Source organism: Ursus arctos, unplaced genomic scaffold (assembly GCF_023065955.2).
Source record: "Ursus arctos isolate Adak ecotype North America unplaced genomic scaffold, UrsArc2.0 scaffold_13, whole genome shotgun sequence".
NCBI classification, from domain to species: Eukaryota; Metazoa; Chordata; class Mammalia; order Carnivora; family Ursidae; genus Ursus; species Ursus arctos.
Genome location: NW_026622797.1, coordinates 34136133 through 34154802, shown reverse-complemented (window position 1 = coordinate 34154802; position 18670 = coordinate 34136133). Strand labels below are relative to the sequence as shown.

At 37.4% G+C, this 18670-nt stretch overlaps 1 protein-coding gene and 1 pseudogene across 2 annotated transcripts in view; one reads left to right on the top strand and one right to left on the bottom strand.

Annotated features, from left to right (window-relative positions):
- The window catches only part of PTPRK (protein tyrosine phosphatase receptor type K), a 540251-nt gene that overhangs the window by 319761 nt on the left and 201820 nt on the right, over positions 1–18670 (bottom strand). The gene's annotated exons all lie outside the window — the stretch shown is intronic.
- On the top strand, positions 6658–7184 carry LOC113259433 (60S ribosomal protein L23a-like; annotated as a pseudogene).

The window sequence follows — 18670 nt, the reverse complement described above, 5'->3', positions numbered from 1 at the left end:
TTTCTTCAGGATCTCATATTCCCACCCTTTCCCTTCTTGAGATGCTCTCTCCCCCTAAGTTCCCTGTTGTTTATTTCATGGTTTTTTCTTCATTCTCTGTATCTCCCTTCTGTCTCCTTTGCAGGCTTGATTTGCTGAACTCCTTTACTCTTGAGGTGTTCATGAGACCCTCTTTTTACTCTTTATTTTGCCTGCGCAGGTGTTCATGAGACCCTCTTTTTACTCTTTATTTTGCCTGCGCAATACTAGCTTCCTCTGACTTCTCTCAGCATCTCCATGCTCATGACTTCCCAATCTGGTTTTGTAGTGAAGATCTTTCTCCTGACCTTTAGCATATTCAAACTGTGGGTCAGCTTCACTTGGATGATCCACACTCACCTAAATCAGCATCGTCCACACCCCTCACATACACACACACACACACACACACACACACACACACACACACAATCTGCCTCCCCTCAAATAACCCATACATATTTCAATAAATGGCATCACAAGCCATTACACTTGCACAATTAGGAAAGAGGGCATCACCTCTGCATTCTTTCTCTAATCCCACGTGCCAGTAAACCCTCAATTCCTATCAGTTCCACGTCCACACCATTTCTGAAATCAACTGATTTCATCAAGTCTGCACTACCAATGACCTAATTCAGGTCGTCCATTCCTCTCTCTGACCTGAACTACTAAAAGAATCTCCTAAGAGGTCTCTGTCAGTCTATAGGAGATACCCTTGCTGGGTGGAGGGGGGATATGTGTGAAGGTGTCCCTATGGCTAAAGAGTGGGACAGAGAATAAGTACTTAGAAATCACATTCATTAGTGTATTTGTCCTGTTACATTTCTCATATAATAGATGAGAGCTATATATATGCCACTGCCTGGGTTATTTTTATAACAAAATGATTTAATATGGATTGGATACCATTCAGTGTTCACTTGTATTACTCTGTTATAAATCAAGTATTCTCTAAGTAGAAATGACTCTTTGCTACCACAAGAGGTTAACCTAATCTCTGCTGTAAGTGATTTTCTTAAGATTGGAAGTTTTAAGTTAAAGCTGTGATATGAAGATTCATTGGTTCATTTTATTCCATTAAAATAAAGTGTTCAAACAAATTTCTTTCTAAAATGGAAACTTTCTTTAAAACACCTGGAATATTTTTACATAGAATTTAAAGAGCATAAGATTTCCACTGCCACTGCAGTTCCAAGAGGTGATTATCTCAATTACAACACTCATTCAACAATTATTTGAAGTCTAGGTGCCTGTTGAGACAACAGAAGAGTTTACCATCAGAAAACAAAAACTGCACTGTAGTCAGAATGAAACCCATCATGGAAGATCCTATCACAGCCCATGAGTTACGCAAGCATTAAATTCACTATGAATATATTCCCTACTTTGCCTGTGGCTTACTTCAAAAGACTAAGAGAGCCGCACTGTGCCTTCTGCTCTTCAGTGGTAAACAGGGGTGATGTAAGAGCTCTTTCCACATAATCCTGTCAAGCAAAACCAAAGTATGATACCAAAAGGAGGAACATACCTGCTTTATGAGAAAAAAAAAAATCTTAGGATAATCCTCAAAATAGCAAGTTTTCTTTAGTTAGTATGACTACAGAAGAAAACAGCATTTACCATCAGGGAGGTAAAACTCTACCAAATATATTTTAACTTCTTTACTCCTGATGCATTATATCTTATAGAACAAGTAATTTCAGTGGATACAAATGATTAAAATTATATAAAGCACACTGTTGACCAACTTTAAGGGAAAACAAAGTTATTTGATTGTGAAATGAGTAAAATATGTAAGTTATCTTAAAACTAGTTGAACAGAAAGGAAATCCTGGCTCACATAAATACTTTTCCAAAGATTGTGTGGACTCTGTGAGTCTCCAAAAGCAGGGGGTTGAAAAAATAATCATCCAAACCTTTCAGTTTACAGCATGCATAACACTACCAAATGATGAGGTTAAAAGTCATCTCTACCTCTACTGAAATGCAACTCTGCGCGCACACACACACACACACACACACACACACACACAGCATTTCAAGATTTACTTATTCAAGAGAATTAAAAAGAGTATTACATTCTCATAGAAATCATCTTAACATAAAATCAGTATAAGATCCCCACGTCCTGCTAGAAGGATACTAAGGACAACAATCTAGAGGGAAAGAGACAAGAAATGAAAGTTTTATAAAACAAAATTTATGAGAAACAAGTCATTCTAATTCACCATAGCGGTGTAAGGAATGGATTAGATAGCAGTATAAGGAACGGATTAGATAGACCTCTATGCCTATTTTGTTATTTCTATTTCTTTTCTTAAATAAAATTGTTTCTGAATATAAAAATAGCTCTTTATTCTGCTTGTCTTCTAAGTATTCTCTTCTTGATTGCTATAGAGGGAACTTAAACAGTAAGTTTCAAAAAGAAGAGAAAAGAGGTTGATGTGCCCTTTTAGTAGATTTGTAAAGAACCCCCTTCTCAAAGCCAGCATTTCATTGATTTATCACTGCCGTTTTAGTGTGACCAATTAACAGCTGAAATAAAGTTGACTAATGGAAAGGCCTGAATCAGATTTTCCCTTCTCTTTTTTTTTTTCCTACTTCACATGAATCACCAAAGAACACTGGATTTATCCTCAACATCATTAGTAGCTTAAAGAATTTAAAGTTTTCTGTCCACCTTTCGATTTGAATAGTCTAGGCAGTCTATTACTTGGCCTGTTTATAGAAAATGGAAAGGGAAGAAAAAAAGTCTGCTCGAATCTGGAAGAATTATTTCTATAGGGATAGTGAGAAAGTCAGCGAAGATATAGAAACAAAAGAAAAAAAAAAAACGTCGAGAAAGAAAAAGAGAAATTAACCACTTAAATACGGTTACCATAAAAAGATACATGCAATTTAGGAAGAAAAGACTCTTCATGGAGATTGAAAAATTAGATCTCTCAGAAAAATACAGAATCTGTTGATTATCCTAACTATAACTTTTCACAGAAATGTTTAAAATCCAACTCCCCAAATCAAATAAAATTTTAAAAATTCACCCAGGACAATCCAAATACAATTGCATGCATAATATTAGTATTCTTCTAATAATCAACACAGTGATACTTATTAATTGCCTATTATATGCTAGGTACTGTGAGAGATGCTACAGGGAATACAAAAAACATGTAAGAATTGGTACCTTCGTTCAACAAAAATAGTCAGGAAAGTTATAATTCAGTCGATCAAGAATGACAGAAAGGATTTGATTTAGATTTGCCAGAAAGTAGAACAATAGGTACAATGGTATGAAGTAACAAATAAACACAAAAAGCACAAGTCAATTTAAGGGGAAGCTAATTTAGAAGAGAGATTCCCCAGTGGAAGATAAAGGAAAACGGAGTTGAAGGTAGACATAAGAAACTGGACAGCAACAGAGACCGGACACTTTAGCAGGAGAACAATGAGGAGTTATTAAAGGTATTTTAATTTGAGAGCATCAAAGTCTTGCTTTAGAAAAATTAATAGTGACATGGTATCAGTGTGGAAAAAACAAATGCAGAAGTCTTGAAATATAACAGACGTCTGAGGATTAGGTCACATGGTATAAGACGGTTTGTAGTAGTAATAAAAAGTCAAAAACTGAGTTCAAATGGAATATTTAAAGGACTCAGGAACTAGTTAGTTAGTTAGTTAGTTAGTTAGTTGTGAGCAAAGGGATAAGGTGGGAAAAGTTCTATTTTATAAGGTTAAGGCGACATATATCAACAAGAAAATTTCTAGCAGGCAGTTAGAAACTAGAGGACTCAGAGCTCAGAAGAAAAGAACACACAGATATACACAACATGCAAATATATATTAAATACACACACACATACAGAGAAAAGGGGATGGGGAGGGAGAGAGGGAGGGAGGGAGGGAGGGAGGGAGGGAGGGAGGGAGGGAGGGAGGGAGGGAGGGAGAAGAATGCACATGCCTGAGCCAAGCACTAAGGAAGATTATAATAAAAAGCCCTACTTCACCTCATATATAAAATGAATTCCAAAGCTATTTAATACTTACATTTGAAAGGCAAATCATTACACTTTTAAAAGAAATACAGAACAAAATAACTTCAGAGTTGGGAAGGTTTCTTAAAATGTTTTTTAAAATCTATAACTTTTTTTAAAAATCAATAAAACCATCAAGAGTAAAACTAAAATTTTGTCCGAAGAACTATAATAAAAGCCAAAAAAATAGGCCCAAACCTGAAAAAGACATATTTTTGTCAAATGATTCATATCTAGACTACATAAAGAAACATCTACCAATTGATAAGAAGCAGAGAAACCAATAGAAAAATGGACCAAAGACACAAATGGGCACTTGAGAAAAGTAGAAACAAAAATGACAAAACATTTGAAAATAAACTCAAGAGCAGTCAGAAAAATTCAAATAGTCAAAGAAATACAAATTTTGACCACAGTTTTAAACCCATCCAATGGGAAAAGCAATCTGAAAAATATCAATCTGAAAAATCTGAAAATCTAGTAATACCAAATATTGCTACATTTGACAAGAATATATAACAAAAGAAATACATAGTGCTGGCTGGAATACCGACTCTTCAATCATTTTAGCAAAAAACTTAGTGTCACCTTATCAAGTCAAATGTGTATATCCTCCATGACTTTGCCATTTCACTACTAGGGAAGATCCTGTATGTGTGTAAAAAGACACGTGTACAAGAATGTACACAAAGGTACAATATTGTTTTTTAATATAGCAGTTAGAAAACCCAGGAACAACACAAATGTCCATAGGCAGAAGACTGGATAATTAATTTCCGTGTATTCAAAAATAAAATAGAGCAGTGAAAAAGAAATATAGCCACACAAAAAATATGGGAATTGGTATGGGTAGGGATGGATCAAGTGGCCAAAACTGTACAGAATGTGAGACCATTTACATAATATTCCAGAAACATATGAAAGTTGACAAAATATTTAAGTAAGTTAAGGAAAAAGGAAGTAAATGATGACCACAAAATCCAGAATACTATTTTCCTTGGAATAGAAGAAAGGTTTTAACAGAAAGAGACTCTCAGGGGATTCTAGTGATGTTATTTTAGTTATTGTATTGGTACAGGTACGTTTGCTTATCATTCTTTATATCTTGTGTATAGTCATATATTTATAAAAATATTTCCTACTTTGTATATTTTATACAAAATTTTATATATCTTTATTTTTATTTATTATTTATATGTTTATTAAATATTTTGTCTCATATAAAAATAAATATTTCCAAAACTATAAAACTGACTAATACTCAGCATGAGAAAGACCAGAAAAAGAGATGGGGAAAAAATGGTCAGACTTATTTATTTATTTTTTTTTTAAATAAAACTAAAATACACTTTCGTAGGAAGGAAAAGACGATCCGGTAATGTCAATGTTACACCGAAATCAAGAGAATAACGACTTGGAACAAGTTAGAGGCCTCTCATCATCTAGTGATGGTAATTTTCAGATGCATGAAAGGGATAACAGTCAAGCTATAAGGTATTAAGCTATTAGGTATAAGAGAATAATTTTGAGAGAAACTAGAGGCAGTAAGTAAAAATCCCCCTCAGGAAGTTTGGCTATGAAGAACAGACGTGCACAGTACAGTGAAAATTTTTTTCTGCTGGATGAAACTTCAGATTTGCAGAGTGAGGTAAGCGTCAGGGGCACGGTATGTGTTGGGTTGGGCTGGTCTGGGAGAAAGAAGTCGAAGATGCAGAAGAAAGGAGATAATCACAGAGATTATATTCCACTGCTACATAAATAATACTATAGTCTTAGGCATTAAAAATCAAAATGGATTAAAGACCTAAATGTGAGAGAGGAATCCATCAAATTGATGGATTTGACCTCGGCCACAGCAACTTATCGCTAGACACATCTCCAAAGCAAGGGAAACAAAGGCAAAATGAACTACTGGGACGTCATCAAGGTAAAAAGGTTCTGCACAGCAAAGGAAACAGTCAAGAAAACTAAAAGGCAACCTACAGAATGGGAGAAGATTTTGCAAATGATATATCAGATAAAGAGCTAGCACCCAAAATCTATAAAGAACTTACCAAACTCAACACCCAAAAAACAAACAATCCAGTCAAGAAATGGGTAGAAGATATGAACAGACATTTCTCCAAAGAAGACATACAAACGGCTAACAGACACCTGAAAAAATGCTCCACATCACTTGTCATCAGGGAAATATAAATCAAAACCACAATGAGATACCACCTCACACCAGTCAGAATGGCTAAAATTAACAAGACGGGAAACGACAGATGTTGGCGAGGATGCGGAGAAAGGGGAACCCTCCTAAGCTGTTGGTGGGAATGCAAGCTGGCGCAGCCACTCTGGAAAACATTATGGAGGTTCCTCAAAAAGCTAAAAATAGAGCTACCCTTTGACCCAGCCATTGCACTACTGGGTATTTACCCCAAAGATACAAATGTAGTGATCCAAATAGCACCTGCACCCCAATGTTCATGGCAGCAATGTCCACAATAGCCAAACTGTGGAAAGAGCCCAAATGTCCATCGACGAGGAATGGATAAAGAAGATGTGGTATAGGAGACTCTGCTCTATAAGCCCCTGGAAATGAGCCTTGGAAATCCCTTTTATGAAGATGGCAACGAAGGCTAAGAAGGAAGCCCCTGCCCCTCCCAAAGCCGAAGCCAAAGCAAAGGCTTTGAAGGCCAAGAAAGCGGTGCTGAAAGGCGTCCACAGTCACAAAAAAAAGATCGGCACGTCACCTACATTCCGAGGACCCAAGACTCTGTGTCTCCGAAGGCAGCCCAAATATCCTCGAAAGATGGCCCCCAGGAGATACAAGCTTGATCACTATGCCATCATCAAATTCCCCCTGACTACTGAGTCAGCCATGAAGAAAATAGAAGACAAGAACACATTTGTGTTCATTGTGGATGTCAAGGCCAACAAGTACCCGATCAAACAGGCTGTGAAGAAGCTCTATGATATTGACGTGGCCAAGGTCAACACCTTGATTAGGCCTGATGGAGAAAAGAAGGCATATATATTCGACTGGCTCCCGACTATGATGCTTTGGATGTTGCCAACAAAATTGGGATCATCTAAACTGAGTCCAGCTGGCTAAATCTAAATATAAATTTTTTCACCATAAAAAAAACAAAAAAACGAAAACCAAACAAACAAACAAAAAAAGAAGATGTGGTACATATATACAATGGAATAATACCCAGCCATCAGAAAGGATGAATATCTACCATTTGCATCAGCGTGGATGGAACTGGAGGGTATTATGCTGCGTGAAATAAGTCAATCAGAGAAAGAAAATTATCATATGGTTTCACTCATATGTGGAATATAAGAAACAAGGCAGAGGACTGTAGGAGAAGGGAGAGAAAACTGAATGGGAAGTCATGAGAGAGGGAGACAAACCATATGATACTCTTTACTACAGGAAACAAACTGAGGGTTCCTGGAGGGGAGGCGGGTGAGGGATGGGGTAACTGAGTGAAGGGTATTAAGGAGAGCATGTGATGTGATGAGCACTGGGTGTTACAGGAAAATGATAAATTATTGAACGCTACATCTGAAACTAATGATGTACTGTAAGTTGGCTAATTGAATTTAAATTTTTAAAAAATCATAAGGTTGCCATTCTCTATGTTAAATGTCTCGTTGCACAGTCAAAAAATAGTCAATAGGCTGTAAATCACAACCATGCCACAGAACTGCTTCTTAGTTCAAAGAGTTAATCTCTTATTCCATTTAACTCACCGGGAATGCTAATCCAACTGAGCACTCACCAGACTTCTGTAAAGGGTCTTAGTAAAGGGTCAGTCAGAGCCATCGCCTCTCCCACTCACTTCTCCTGGCCCCTAGTCCCAAGGACAAGATGCTTTCCTAAGAAGCATTGTTCCCCTCCAGGCAGAAGTGGTAAGTGTAAACGGGGCCTTCTTTTTTTTTTTTTTTTTTTTTTTAAGATTTTCTTTATTTGTTTGACAGAGAGAGAGGCAGTGAGAGAGGGAACACAAGCAGGGGGAGTGGGAGAGGGAGAAGCAGGCTTTCCGCTGAGCAGGGAACCCAATGTGGGGCTCCAGGATCACGCCCTGAGCCAAAGGCAGAAGCTTAACAGCTGAGCCACCCAGGCGCCCCATCAATGGGGCCTTCTCGAACAAGGCAGAGACAGAGATGGGGGGAGGAATCCAGAGTCTAGGAGGAGTGAGAAAACTCTGGGAACCATCCGAACAGTACGGAACTGTCCAAGACAAGGTGGAGTAGTCCTGAAGTGGAAGCAAGGCTTACCCTATGCAAAGCAACAGCCATATCAGGATATGGGGGCTGTTCCACAGAACAGCTTGGACCTCCTCTCACTAGAGTTACTGCCTCCCAAATCTGTTACATCAGAAACTGTGCTTAATTTTTTTACAGGCCTAACTACTTTGCATTGCTGAAGAAGAGAACTGTAGCAATACTCAGGAGTTAAAGCATTTTTGTGTAATCTGGCTGCAATAAAAAGCACAAATGTCTTTCTAATGCATATTTTCCAAATGATTCCCTCCAAATTAAAATATTCATAATTTTTTTATTTCTTCTTCTTCTTCTCAAATTTAATAAACATGATTTTAACGGACAATTTCCCATTCTCAGACTAATACTAGTTCACTCTCTCCAGGCAATCAGATCACAAATTAAAGTTTAAGTAATCTCCTTTATCCACTGTCTTTTTAGTAATGGTTATAAGATGAAAAATATAAAAGAAAAAGTTCCAGTCTCTGCTTCTACAAACCAAAGCAATCTATTCATATGATGGCTAATCAGAGATGTAAAGGTACTAGAAAACGAACAGCCTTCTTCGGTCTCTCTCTCTTTTTTTTTTTTTTTTTTTTAAGCTTAGTGAGCTATACCCTGTCTTGGCCTGACAGGCACTGTGCTTTACTAGTTAGTTATAGATAATCTTTCCAGGCTTTTACCTGGAGAACAGAGGAAGCAGATTGTGCCTTTCTTTCCGATTCCCAATTATTCCCTAAGGTGGCTGACAGATACACATGATCCCCCTGAGTGTGGAGATGGCTTGCTAGGAAGGTTTACACAGCTGAGGTGAGACGCATGTTTCTGCAACCTGAGCGCTCTCTGAATTACGTAGGGTTCGAGGCTAAAATTCAATGCAGGGCATAACCCCATGATAAAGTATCCCACTGAATTTTAGTTAGTATAGCAATAATTAAGAAAGAATGGATAACTTTGTCTCCTGTGTTCTTTGCTTGACTCTTTTCCAAAAAGAACCCTAAGATCCAAAAACAAACTCATTTCGAACTTCCGCGCCTTACAAGTCAGACAAACGACTAAATAACTCAACTGGCTCCAAACTGAGAAGTAAATGGCAATGAGAAAAAGGAGAAAGGGCCTTCTGCAGCATCACAAAGGCAGCACAGGGACAATTCTCAGAGGCTAGGAACCCAGCAAAAGGAACTCTCAACGTGAACAAGGAGCTTCCTGCTGCCAATCGATAGGGCACTCCTGGCTGTACAGTGAGTGAATGCCACTAAGTGGGTTGCATTAAAACCGGCAAGTTCATTTGTGAACGGCAACTCACTTTATGATCCAGGAGATCTTGGGGCAGAGAATGCCCTTTTACGGCACAAGGAAACTTACTTGGCACACGTGACATAGCACTTGGAACCACCGGTACAGAAAGCAAATAAAGGATTAGAAGCCACCCAGGTGTGGGAGATTAAGGGTTTAACGGGCAGATGGAAGAGAAGAGCATCATCTGGACATCCTTCATCCTTTATAATAAGGGAAAGTTCCCCAGTGATCCCAGCAGAAAGAATAAGCTTAAATGAACAAAATTTAGCAATTCTGTTGACAAAGGCAGAATCCTTGAATAGACTTTTTTTTTTTTTTTTTTTTGTAATGGGAGTCTGTCTGCCAAAACCTGATTACCTTTCATAACAAATAAATCTCTACCTAGCAGACAGGGAACTAAGTAACAAAAGTATGCCTTGCCCCCCACAGGTCATCCTCCAAACTGCGGAATGCCACTTCAAAAGTCTAGTTTGAACAGATGGGGCTTGGATAATAGAGTGTGGGAATGGTCGGCAAATGCTAAGTCAAGGCCCACCTTTTGATCTGCTGAGCTCAGTCTTAAAAGAATGGCTTTTAAAAATCATTACTGTTATCACACTGCTCTTGCTAAAGAGACTCTTCTGAGTGAGCCACAAGCAGTTAGGAATCAAAATAAAACAAACGAATCCCTTGACCTGGATTTGGAAACTTCTCAATATTAGGATCCAACGTATTCAACGTAATCTATCATTCCTCCCAATTTCCAAACCCTGACTTCAGCCAGACCAGTTCGGCTGTTCCCTCACACAGTGTGATCACTCTGGTTTCTGAACAGCTGAGGGCACTATCTATGCCTTATAACTGGGAAACCTAAACCTCCTTTAACTGCTGTCTTTGTATGCTCAGATACAGCTCCATTTTTGTCTGACCAAAGAACCCAGGTACTGCTTCCTTCTTGGAGTTCCATTAATAGTATTGTTTTCTTCACTCCATTGGACATTTAATTGAATAACAATACAAGACAGCCGATATGGATGCTTCATCTCCCTCAAAAGACTTGTTTTTTTCCTATTATTTTATCAGCATTTCTAAACATACATAAATTCTGAAATAATTATGCAACAAAATCCCATTTAATTATCACTTACCGCAAAAACTTATAAACACATAGCCAATCTCTTTGGTGAACTATATATTCCCTAAAGAAAAGTATGAGATTATTTTCATACTTGTTTTCTCCCCAAATTTAGCATGTAGTAACAACTCAATAAATGGTTGGTTGTGAAAATGAATTGAAATCCAGTCCATCAAAGTTCTGAGTTGCCCCTTAGGCATTAAGCTTACTTCATCCAATCAATTCTTGAACAGACAAACCATAAAAATACTTATTTTTTAAAGAAATATTAGCAAATAATATTAAGAAAATGTCTCCTAGGGTCCCTGGGTGGCTCAGTCCGTTGAGCATCTGACTCCTGATTTCAGCTCAGGTGGTGATTTCAGGGTAGTGAGATCGAGCCCTGTGAGGAGAGATACTCCCCTACTCTTGCTCTTGTGCTCTCTCTCTCTAAAAAGAAAGAAAAGAAAAGAAAGAAAAGAAAAGAAAAAAGAAAAAAAAGAAAGTGTCTCCTGAAAAATTGCAGAAAGTGAAAAAATTATAGCCCTACTCTTATCCCATCACTTAATATTTCATCAGCAAGTCCAATTTTCTTTTGATGCCAAGACTGGAAAGTCATTATCAATAAACAAACAGGCTGGCACACTACAGAGATACTAGATTTTATCTTTAGGGGACCTAACTCAATTCTAGCTAGTAACAAGACCTTAAACAAGTCATTTATATCATCTCTCAGTCCTTATCACTTAAATAAAAATCATTATACTCTTCCTATTGACCTTATATTATTGTAAGGATGATTTTTTTTTAATTTGTCAAACTGCTTTATAAAATACAAAGCACCATGTAAATATTACACTGGCCTCATGGCATACCCAGTCTCCTTTTAAAGAGGATCTACAGTCCACTTGGAGTCACAAGACACAAAACTATCTGAAATATTACAAGCTAAATGTCTAATTAGCAAAGTAAGCAGTACAGATATGAGGAGAATTGAAGTGCCTAGCAAAGGCTTCATGGTAGCAAGGGAAAGGAAGAAACAAAGGCACTTCAGAAGGTGGATATACTGTGTGCAAATTCACGCACACACAAGTGCCCAAATTGTCCAAAGCACAGCTAGAGCAATCTGCAATTTACTAAAGCAGATGGTGCCAAGAAAAAAATAATAATGGTACAGAAATTGAAGCAGTTGACTGAAGCTAAATTATGAAGGACCTCAAATGATGGCTAATCATTTTGACTTTCAAGGAAACATTGGCAAAATCTGAGGAATGCAATATCAGCAAATCAGCATCCCAAGAAAAGTAACTGATTTATAAGAGTCAGGAAAACGTTACCATTATCAAGATGGAAAACAACCAGAGCTGTGACTGGAGAGTAAGCACTGAAAAGACTAAAGACGAATATTCATTTGGAGCATGGATAAGATGAGACCTGTTTATGTGAGTAAACAGAATCCCTTGATAACAATCTTCATCAAGTGTTCAGACTCTTTCCCTTGGATTACAAAGCTTCATATAAGTAGAAACTCCCGATCTCATCTTTAAAAAGGACACTTTTGACCCCTAGACCTGTGGCCGTCCCTCCACCATGCCAATCTCCTTCCAGATTTAAGAGCCTTAGTTTAGCTGTTTTCTGTTTCTAATGCTTTTTTTCTGATCTTAGTGTGCCTAGGTCCTTTTTGCCGTTCAGATCTCCAGGTGAAGGTCACCTTCTCAAGCAGCTAGCTCTTCTTGAACCACCTGGTCCAAAGTGGTTTCCAAGACCTGTCTTATTACTCTATCTTAATCATCTACATAGCGCTTCTTGTATTCTAATCTTTTTCTCATATTTATTTACCCCCCCCCCCACATCCCAAGACTGGAATTCTGGGAGAACAGGAACTTTCAGACTTCAGCATGGTGCATCCCCAGCAGCCAGAATCTGATGTAGATTAGGTTGCTTGATAAATACTTGTCAAATTGATAAAGAAAGGAGTTGTTCACAGTTGACCTTCACAGAGAAAGTCAAAGTTACTATTGTCCTCATGGCTACTCTGGGTTCCATGTCTTCTTTAGGCTCGGATATTCTACTTCCCTTATGCTGTGACAGAATCCCAAATCCTTTCAAGTCTGTTTCTTTTTCACTTTACTAGCTTTAGTTCCAGTTTTTCATTTGTAAATATGAGCTTTAAATAGACTACTTTGCAGCTTTCATTACCTCCTTGAACCTCATCAAACACATGAAGACTAGCTACCATCCCATACTGCAGGGACTGAAACTCTGAAGGTCCCACAAAATAGTCAATCAATGAGCAAGGAGGTGTTGACCATTGGACGAGGAATTGAACACAGGCCAAATGACATCTAGTTTAAACTTCTACCCAGTATATAAAAGGGCCTCCACTCTATATCATACTAACATTTAAAAAAAAAAAAGACTTAATTCTCAGGTGGCATGTCAGAATACCTAGTGTAATATATATATATATATATATATATATATATATATATATATATATATTCAATAAATAAAATTATTTGGTTGTTTATTGATTTGCTTACAATTCCCCCTCCACCAAGAGAGGGGAGAAAAACAGGAAGAGGAGAAAACAGAACAGAAAAAGAAGACGAACAGCAATCAAAAAATAAATAAATAACAACAACAACAAAGGAATGCATCCTGGTATTTATGGGGCTAAGCGGACTTCATCCCTTTGTAAGTCTTACATTACTGAAGTTCACAATCAAACCAAAAGTGTTTTTAGTAAATATTAACCCGCAGAATCACTGCATCTGTTTCCAAGTATTATATTTGTGCTGTTTTTGCAAAATATCGGGATCTAAAGATGTTTAGGTTTGATAAACTTTGCTCTCTGGGTGCTAGAAGTTTTCCATTCTTTATTACTTTATTGAATTATTACTTGGTATAAATTTATGACTACAGACCTTGTTTTTAAACATAAAATGAGAATTGATTTACTGCTTCCAGAAGAATTTACTGCTGAGAAGAATGATTTTTAAAAAGATCATTCAAAGAATATTAAGAATCTAAATCTCATCAGGGAATTCCAGTGGTGTGTGCAATGGTTATTTATATAACTAGATGCAGAAATAACATGTAGCAGCTAGTTTTATAATGACAGTTTTAAAAACACCTTTTGAAAATGAAAACAACTAAAATTAATCATAAATTTTCCACCAGATTACATAAGTGGATGTTTTAATTTACAGCATCCAAAGTCTGCTTCCCTTTATATTCCAACTTGTGTTACCAACAACAGAATAGATTCTACATAATGCCATCTGAAAGAATAGTAAAATAGGGGCGCCTGGGTGGCACAGCGGTTGAGCGTCTGCCTTCGGCTCAGGGCGTGATCCCGGCGTTATGGGATCAAGCCCCACATCAGGCTCCTCTGCTATGAGCCTGCTTCTTCCTCTCCCACTCCCCCTGCTTGTGTTCCCTCTCTCGCTGGCTGTTTCTATCTCTGTCAAATAAACAAATAAAATCTTTTTAAAAAAAAAATAAATAAATAAATAAAAGAATAGTAAAATAGATACAAACTCTATGCCTGACATTTCCCTTATATTTCCTTCCTACTATACTCTTTCCACTGAAAAATTCATACTAAAATAATTATATCCTTTTATTTTTCCATTATGCTCTAAGAATAAAAACTGAAACCCCCGCAGCATACAAGTTAACTTTTAAATAAAAACATAATGTCACTCAGTTTTGTTTTTCCTACGAAGAGCCAATAATTTTGTTCACATACCGCATGTAGTCTAAAATAAGAAAAAAAAAAGTCTCTGAAATGGAAATGGACAAAGAGGTCACACAAAAATTCAAGTTGTACAGAAACTTGAAAGCCCTAAAAAAAAAAAAAAGACCACTTCCAATTAACTATCAAAGGCAGCAGACAAAATAACTGCAGAAAGAATTGATTTTAAATTGTTGTCTATGCTTCTCTTATATGAAATGGCACTGCATTAATAAATGGCACAGCATTGTCAGAAACATCATTAGGCTGATTAGAAGGAAAAACTCACATTTTTTTGTGTTTGGGTAGGAATCCTGCCCCAGTAGGATACATCTTTTTTTTAATATTGGTACATGAAGATGAGCCCATTAAATGTATGCTAAATAATTAATAAAGAGGTGTGGAAAACAAGGAAGCAGACACGTGTTAAAGCAGACTCAACAAGCCGCAGTGAATGCAGGGAGTGAGCCAGCAAAGAACTGGCGTTCCTTCCTCTACTCTTTGGACCATCTGTCTTCCCCATTCCCCTTGGATAAAACAAACTCCTAAAGAAAAAAAAAGTCATACATAGAACAAACACTGCCTAACTCTCCTTACTGCTCATTATTTTTCAATCCACTCTTAAAAGAGAAGTGAATTAATTTCATGGAAATAGTTCTCAAAAGAATTTGTGAAGGGGCACTTGACAGCTCCTGCTTACTCTAAATAAAAACAGGTATGATTTAGTAGAATAACAACTGACTTCCGTCATCTATTTGCAGTAATTATTGTGTTAACAAGCAGGACTCTCGTCTTCATTTGTTTACATTTATTTACAAACTGTAAGTTTCATCAATGAACCAATTACAGAATCTAAAGGAAAAGTAAAGCAAATGTTTTATAATAAAAGCAAATCACCCTCAGGATGCGGGGAGAAGTCATCCTCACAGGGTTATAAGTTTTATGAAAACAATGACTATGATAACGTGGGAGTTTTTCCAAACCCATTTGGAGTACTTTAAATGAAACAAATAGGAAATCATTAAGATTAAACATCAGCAGCAAAAGGCTGCTTTGTTAATAGCCTATCAAACAGAAGGTATTTAGACAATGTAAAAATGAGCCAAAGTGCCCATGTTAGGCAATGACCATTGCGTTAAGAAGAATAAGCCTATCTAGTTGTGACTAAATTCAGAAGTCACTGATATGGCTAAAGTCCAAACTTTTAATAGCAAGAGTAAATGGATTAAGAGCAAAAGGGGGAATAATTTTGACCACTAAATAACCAGCAACTTAGTCCATGCATGAAGATAAGGAACATTCATTTAGCACTTCAACAAATATTAAATCAAATTGAAGATGACAGACATGGAATTACCCAGCCCACGTGTCTTAAACATGGTAGACACCCAACAAATGATCTTTCCTTCCTTCCTTTCTTTCTACTCCCTCCAGTCATTGATTCATTGCCTTACAGACCTATTTACATTTTCAAGTATATAGGTCTGTCATCTCTGTACGACTGGACTGAAAAATTGTTTCATTCATAGGTAGATACTTCTAATTCTGCCATATGGCTCACAGGTGCTATCCACAAATAGTATGCTTTATAGGTTGGGACTGCTTGAAAGCTCAAGAAAGATGTGACACGGTATATTAGAATGCTTTTGTCCGCATAGGAGAATACTCATTTAAAAGTTGCTTAGAAATAGTTTTTATCTTAAATATTATTGTCGTTATTATTTTGCCTGAGATAGGACCCTGACCCCTTCCATACTTTGTTCTGTTACCCTCAGTTTATCGCCTTCCTCATAGTTACAAGACAACGGTAGCAGTGGGTATCACGCTCTTGGGCAAGAACATGTGTCTCTCTTTTTTATCAGGGACAAACATCTTTCCCAGAAGTCCCCCAGCACATTTTCCCTCATAGCTCGTTGGCCAGAGTCATGTCATATGGCCACTCCTACCTGCAAAGGAACGTAGGACAGTAAGTAAGGTGGGAGGGAGTCCTGCCAGTGTGCAAGAAAGAGAGGAGAACAAAGACGGAACAGATAATATCTGCAACACTGTTATACAAGATGATGAGATGGGTCATTTATAATGCTTATAAATAAAAAAGTTGTAAGTGTAATATACATCTAGTTCTAAGGCCTGAACTCTTGCCCCCCAAAATTCACGTTGAAGCCCAAATCCTCAAGTCACTGTGTTTGGAGATAGGGCCTTTGGGAGTTAACTAAGGGTAAATGAAGTGATAAAGGACCCTCATCTGATAGGCCTGATGCCCATATAGGAAGAAGAAGAAAAGTTGTCTCTTTCCAACATGTGAGGACACAGTGAGAAGGTGGCCATTACAAGCCAGGAGGAGAGCTCTCACCAGGAATCAAAGAGGCCAGCACTGTGGTCTTTAGACTTCCCAGCATGAGAGAAGTACACTTCTGTGGCTTAAGCCACCCAGTCTGTAGTACTTCGTTATGGCAGCCAAGCAAACTAATACATCTAGGAAAGAAAAACCTTGCCACCCTCCCTGCTTCAGTGGGATTCTACACGGTTGAACGAGGACTAGTATAAATCAGCAATGTTCCAAGAGTGCTTTTCCTCACTCTTTGCATGGCTGGTTCATGAGCATGCTCCTACTTCAGTCCCATCCCAAAAGATCAATCTTGGAGAGATTTTTTTATTTAAGTAGACAGTCACTTGGTTTAAGTCCTAATCTTCTTAGATCCAAAGCCAGCAGTATCTCTGGAGTGTAACAATCATTCCATTGCCAAAATATCAGTGCAATACATGTTAACATAAAGCTTTAAAAAGGAGACAAAAACCAGAAAATTCCATGCCTGTCCAGTTCTTACATTTTTTCAAGCCAATAGAAAATGTTAAGAAGAAAATGGGTTGCAAAAGTTCAGTGTTTGTTTCTCAGTGAATTAGGGAGCAAAAAAAAAAAAAAAAAAAAAAAAAAAGACACATTGTGCTATATTATCACTTTCCAGTTTCTGGCCAAACCCCTGTAGTTTTCATCATGCATCATTTTTGTGATTAATGATGTGCACCCAGTTAATGGAAAACAGCAGATTAGGTTTCCACTAATAGTTTTAGAAGTTATGTCTGCCTGCCTCATTTGGTAACAACCTCACTGTTCAGTAAGAAACTAATGGATTTAATCCCAAAGCAGAACTGAGTTTTATGCATACAAGACAGGTCAGATTTCCAGACTGGAGAAAATTACACTTTTAGAGGTGTGTTGATCTTCAGCTGAAATTTAACACTGAGATAATGCCTCATAATGTATTGGGTATCTTTTTCTTTTTTTTTTACTTCTATTTGGTGATCAATTTGAAATTTTACAGTACTCACTTGAGGCCTATAAAAATAGGTAGAATTAGCAACTTGTAACCATGGCAAATAAAAAAAATATATGATATGATACTTCCTATAATTAGTATACTGAGCCAAAAAGATATTTATTGCTCCGAAGACACAGGTGAGAAGCAGTTCCTTATATATTAGTATATCATTGCAACGCTTATGTCATAAACAAAATTTACATTTCTTTGTTCTCTTTCACTATAGAAAGTTGGCTCCAAATAACTGTAGTTTAAGAAAAACAATGCTGTACAGTGAAAAGCATACGAATCTAGAAATACAGGAATCAAGAGACAAGAATTATAGTCCCATTTATGCCTTAAATTACTTTGGAAACAAATCTTTTGTTTTCATTTTCCCCACTATATTTTACATTTATCTCTCTTAAGTCATTTAATAAGTGCTATATTGTCTTGAGTTTTATCTCTGTGTATCTCATATTTCCCATCTGGACTAGGCCCCCTAAGGGCCGACCCCACATCTGATTTACATTTTTATCTCCTCCAGTGCCCAGCTAGAACATAAGCTTCTGGAGAAAAGGGATTTGCCTGTATGTCCCCAGGGGTTAGCATGGTATAATCTCATGTTAATAATTTCTCAAACAAGTGGACATTTTATTTTTATTTATTTGAGAGAGAGAGAGCATGAACAGGGAGGGAGGGGTGCAAAGGGAGAGGGAAAAGCAGACTCCATGCTGAGCACAGAGTCCAAGCTGGGGCTCGATCCCACGACCTTGAGATCATGACCTGAGCACAAGTCAGACGCTTAACCAACTGAGCCACCCAGGCACCCCAGTAGACATTTTAATAAACACAAAACCTAGGGGCACCTGGGTGGCTCAACCAGTTAAATGTCTGCCTTTGGCTCAGGGATCAAATCCCACATCCA